The sequence below is a fragment of the Thunnus thynnus genome, chromosome 14 (assembly GCF_963924715.1).
Source record: "Thunnus thynnus chromosome 14, fThuThy2.1, whole genome shotgun sequence".
In the NCBI taxonomy this organism is placed as follows: Eukaryota; Metazoa; Chordata; class Actinopteri; order Scombriformes; family Scombridae; genus Thunnus; species Thunnus thynnus.
The window spans coordinates 5,353,734-5,359,491 of NC_089530.1; the positions used below are offsets into that span (position 1 = coordinate 5,353,734).

A 5,758-nucleotide genomic window follows, 5' to 3' on the forward strand; every position below is an offset into this window, starting at 1 on the left:
AAGTCATTCTAATGTTCCTATAGACTCTTCCAGTGAAATTAAAGAGATCAAATGGTACTTTAAAGGTATTTTTTAATTTCCTGTGGTATCACTATCCTTATTGGGTAGATGGTGTTTCTAAAGGCCTTTATGCACTGGGATGTGACAAATAAACGACAAGACACATAATGTGAAATACTCACCTGCGAATATTTCCCATCAAAACTATTCATACCAGCAGCGTTATGAATTTGTGACAGAAACACGAATTTGTTTGTAACACTTTACTTTTTCTTTATAAAAAATGATGGACTCATCATCATCCAGTGATGATGATCTCCGACCCGTGTTCAATGTTTCTGTCCACAGAAGCAGCCATCTGTCAGCAGGAGCTCCTGGGGAGCTAAGAGGACAACGGCTGGCCAAACTGCCTTCACCAGGCTGACTGACAGCAGAAATTTACTGTCGGCTCCACAGGAAGAAATCAACAGTGCTTGTATTTATTGATTCATTTGCTTGATCAATCAATGTAGATACATTTAATAAGTTCAAAACACATATACAGTGGGATATTTGTGTGATTTGAACAGCTGTCTGTGCACATCACGCTTCACTAAACAGGACTCAGAGCGTAAAAAAACGAGGGGGGTCTCCATGTCCTTTGTCCTTTGTCATACAATACGAGGTAACGAGAAACACAAACAATCAACAGGTCCGCCATTGTCATTAGTTGGAACATGACGTCTGTTCCGCACAATGTGATTGGATGATGCTTTTATTCGCAATTCTAGTGTTAATGTACTCATGACAAAAACAACAGTATGAAAAAATATATTGATGTGTGAATTACACAAAAAAAAAACTTTAGGGTGTCATTCCTATAATATTAGTTTGGTGTGTTTGTACAGTGTGTCTGGGGTATGTAGCACTGAGTTTATAGTGGCCTCAACAAAAGTTATCTTTGATTTTTATCTCCTATGGTTTTATTGCAATCTGTAGGGTTTAAAAGTGTGTCTGTGCTGTCTAATGTCGAGTTTATAGTGGCTTTATTTAAATTTTTGGTGACTTTATCTTCGTCGTATGCCTTTGACTTGATTGTAGCTGCTGTCATTTAAAACGTTTTTGTGATTTTTCTCTATAGCAACTTTCTAAAATGGATTACAGGGTTATTATAGTCCTTATTAGAGCTAATAAAACCATGTAAGAGTGTATTTATTTAGTGTTTATTCAGCCTACAGATTGCATTCCCACAGTCCAAGTAATATATAGAGCTTATAAAGAGCCAGGCTAGCTGTTTCCTCCTTCCTCCTGTATTTATGCTAAGCTAGGTTTCCATACTTAGAGTTTATTACAACTTTGGTCTCATTTTCAAAGTTTCTAGTATAATAGTAATAATATTAACATTGTACTTACCAAGAAGTGCTGCAGATTAAGAAACATGAGAAGTCAGGCACTAGTACAGGCTGTTAACAAACCCCCCGGTTAGCCAGACTGGTGTGGAAGCGAAAATGTAAGTGAACGGGCAACAGACAACTTTCTGATTCAACTTTGACCTACTGTACTTGCTGTAGTTGTGTGTGCACAGTTTTCTTGCGCAATGATGGATTAATAGTAACATTACACTTGCACTCACCTTCAATATTAACTCCAAATAAAGTGGTTTAGATAATCTGGCTAAACTGCTGCTTGTCTGACCACTCATGTTTCTTGTCCCTGTTATATTTTGCTTACTTCTTGTTCCCAGATCTCAGCTATTACGTGAGTGAACATATCATTATCATAACAGAACAATGTTACATAAATAAACCCCAAGCTCTAATAAACTGGAATCATCTTTTAAAGCACAGTCATAAGATTAATAACAATTTCCCCATCTCATTCTCAGGAAGAAACAGTCACCACTTTCTAATAAGGGTATGTTTATACATTTTTAAAATGGCTTAATTATTAATTAATGTTTACTAAATCATTTACTAATGTTGTAAATCCCTTTGGCTGGTGTTCATCCTTGATATTTAGCAATGACGCAGTTATAAATGTTGATAATCCATCAATTAATGGGTCTCTGACTTAGTAATAGTTGAGTAAGTAATAAATAGATTTTTGTTCAGATTCTCTGCAGTGTTTATGCATAGGATAACTAGTCCATCGGTCAATCGGATACTGATGTCTAATGACAAAGTTAAAAGTCTAAGAGACAAAGCAAGTGTCATGCTGGAGGAGGATAAACACCAGTCATGGCATTTTGCAAGCCAAGCGTTGCTCGTAATAAGTGTTTTAACTGATCTTCAAAGCATTAGTAAATAATTTATCAACATTGATAAAGTCATCACTTACAGCTAATAAATCCTATAATAAATAATAAATAATAAATGTTAAACTATTCCTTTAAGACTGTTTAGGCTGTTGCATGCATACAAGAGCAGATGTTCTTACCCATCAGTAACACGTCATGCTTTATTTTCGTGTGATTAAAATTAACCCCAAGTCGTATACATTTGTAGAGGAGATTGTGATTTGTGTTTGTAAAACTCGTATACACATGAGCTCACTGCTAAACACACTCCACGCAGTCTAACACAATGTGATGTACTATGTTGTCTCACACACATAAATAAACTCACACTTGCTTACATAACACACTTTGTTAGAGTTGTGTGTTTGTAACACACTAAAAGGCGAGCTGTAAAGATGATCATGCATGCGAAGATGCATTCACGCACGCACACACACGCACACACACACACTGTGGGGAGCTGTCAGTATGGGCATTGTCAGTAATATGCTGACTGCTTGGTTAAATTAAAGGAATGTAGTGAAATAGGAGCTCGTCCTCCTCCCTCTGTCTGTCTTCCTGTCTCCCTCTCTCTCTCATTCCCCCCTCCTTTGCTCTTTTTCCTCCTCTTCTTCCCGCTCTTCTCTGTTTCGTGCCTTGCGGCTATCCACACATCAGCTTTATTGTCCATTTCCCATTTCCTCACTGGATGTTCCTCGGATGAGCACTGTGGTACAAGCCCTCACGCTCCCCTCCTTGTTGCTATGGTGCTGGTGGTTTCCTGTCCGCCTCAAGGTTGCTCAATGTTGTCTGGATGCTTGGTCAACATGGCGACGGGGTCGGGCTTGGTGTTGGTGGCGCCCGGCGACTGTGGCTAGAGGCATTTTCCAGAGGTCAGGCATGGGCGGTCAGTGGACTTTGGGTTTGAGGAAGGAAGAGGACAAGGGATGGTAGGGGGGGTTGAAGTGGTTGATGGGGTCTGGCATCTCAATCTCTCTCCCACCCCCTCCACCACCACCGCCACCTTCCCACCCTATAATGATCCTCTGCGGCAGGGTGACCCGGTTCTGGCTCCCAGAGTCTCGGGTACGATGCTGGGCCACAGCGAGACGCACCGACCACTTTCCCATGGACCAGGCGCTTCCAGGCCCATCATTACGATTTAATATCCTATAATATAACCCCCCCACTCATCTCCAAAACAGCCTCCACCAGGGGGATAGAGGTGGGGGCTGCCCACACCGCAAATAAGCGAGGATACCCAATATCCCCCCTCTTTTATTTGGATCTAACCAGTGCATAGCTGCACAACGGCTCCCAGTCATTACATACAGGCCACTAAGTAGGGGCTACCGTGAATTGGATAAATAAGCATCAGTGAGGACTTTGCAAGAGCATCAGGAAATCAGAACCCATGTCGGTTTCATTCAGTGTTGGGAAATAAGGTTCTGGGGTGTTGTTTGCCTTGATAAATCGGAACTGGATCAATGTTATGACATGGTGGTTAGTGACGTGATTTCCTAGTTTGTTTCATCGTTAGTCTGCCGTTATATGAGCGATGTTGATGTTCAGGCTTGATTGGGCTGCAGTTGTTGACATCACACTGTCATGGTTTCAGCTACAAGTTCATGAATGGGAGAGAGAGAAGCGGAGAGTCCTGGAGTGCAAGAACATGTGGAAGGTAAGTTCATGTTTGTGTGGGGATGTTTTATATGTGCATGTGTGTTTGCAATAATTCCCAAACAATGAGTTGAATAATTTGTGGACTGACAGAAATGAACTTGATTACACTTGTGTCAACAGATTTTCATTTTTTTAAAATCATTAATCAAGCAACAAGACTAACAGTCTACAGCCGCTGAGAGGATGCACTGTGCTTAGGTACAGCGGTGCTTTGAGGAAAATGGCAAAGTCAGCATGCTAAAATGCTCCCAGTGACAATGCTAACATGCTGATGTTTAACAGGTATGATGTTTACCATGTTCACAATCTTAGTTTTGTATATTAGCATGCTAAAAATGTATTAATTGGTATAAAGTACAGCTGAAACTAATGGGAATGTAATTAGTTTTGCAGGTTTTGCAAGTATTACACAAACTAAGATTTTGACCTAATAATGGCGATGTAGAAAAGGTCAGAAGATCCCCAAAGTTACTCCAATTCATCATGTGGGGACAATAAAAATGTGTACCAAATTTCATGGTAATCTATCCAATAATTGTTGTCATATTCAGTCTGAACTGAAGAGGTGGGCTGACTGACTGAGTGACTGACATTGCCATCCCTAGAGGCTGTCAGTGGTTCCAGCCTCTCAAATGTAAGCATTTCTGTTTTTTGTTTTGTTTTGTTTCTCAGTTTTATTTCATTGTGACTGTGATATCTTTATTGGTAAGTAGTCTGGAGCTTTCAATAATATCACATGAACATCATGAGCTCGTAGAGTTTTCCCAGTTGTCATTACTTTTGAGGTGTTCAAATTTCCATTATTTATGAGCATATTAAAGACTTGTTGTGCATGTTGGCTTAAACGCTGTGGTTCAGAGTTTATTTTCAACCCTGTAAACAGCAGTTGGGAAAATTGTTTCACTGAATTTAATAGCTGTTTTGGATCTTTTAATCACATGATCTCATCACAAGGTTGATGCGGTAACTTTTTTGGAGCTTTCGATCATATCACATGCACTTCATCAGAAGATGGAGTTTGTAGATGTCAAATTTAAATCTTTTCTAAGCACATAATGACTTCACATTCATGTTGTCTTAAAAGCTGAGTTTCAAAGATTCAATATCATTTGGTTTTGGACTTCTGGTTGGATAAAACAAGCAGGATGAGGACATCACCTTGGACTCTGGGAAACTCTAAAAGGCATTTTTACAAACATTTTATAGACTTAAGTTTTAACTAACTTAACAGAAAAAATGATCAACTTATTTCATGTAATCAATAATCAAAATAGATGTTAGTTGGAACCTTAAATCACATTCATAGCATACACTGATGTGTAGCACATATTATGTCTTCATGTGTGTACGTGCGTGTGCACACGCAGTGGGATTCAGAGATAGCTTTGGAGGCATATTGGGTATCAAGGGGCGAGGAGCTGAAGAGTTTCATTCAGTGAGTCAGGATACTGATAAGAAGCAGAGCAGTGCCGCCATGAATCCACCCTCTGTTCAGTCCCTCACTCTCCTCTGTCTTTTCCCTCTGTCTCTCCCTCTCTCACTTCTCCTTCAGTCCTTTATGCTCCCTGTGAGAAAGTTGTGGAGATGGAGGGAGGGGGGGGAGCCCTGCAGGCTCTCAAAGTTTAATTAGCAGGATTAGAATCGAGAAGTAGAGAGGGGGAAAGAGAAAAAGAGGGGTAGTCCATCTGCAGCAGTCTTCTATTATCTACTATTCTCATTAAAAACTTATATTTCCTAAAATAATAAAAATATTCTAACAGGAATGACCTAATTCTGTTTGTTGTCAATAATAGAATAAATAACAGGACAGAAATGTGTTGC

General features: G+C 39.7%; 1 long non-coding RNA gene across 1 annotated transcript; it reads left to right on the top strand.

Moving 5' to 3' along the window:
* The first annotated feature begins 486 nt into the window (after positions 1-486).
* Positions 487-4,991, top strand: LOC137197592 (uncharacterized). The gene is made up of 5 exons (XR_010931468.1): positions 487-1,489; positions 1,724-1,737; positions 1,865-1,893; positions 3,873-3,935; positions 4,058-4,991. It is a non-coding gene; the product is annotated as an uncharacterized lncRNA (long non-coding RNA).
* The last annotated feature ends 767 nt before the right edge of the window (positions 4,992-5,758 follow it).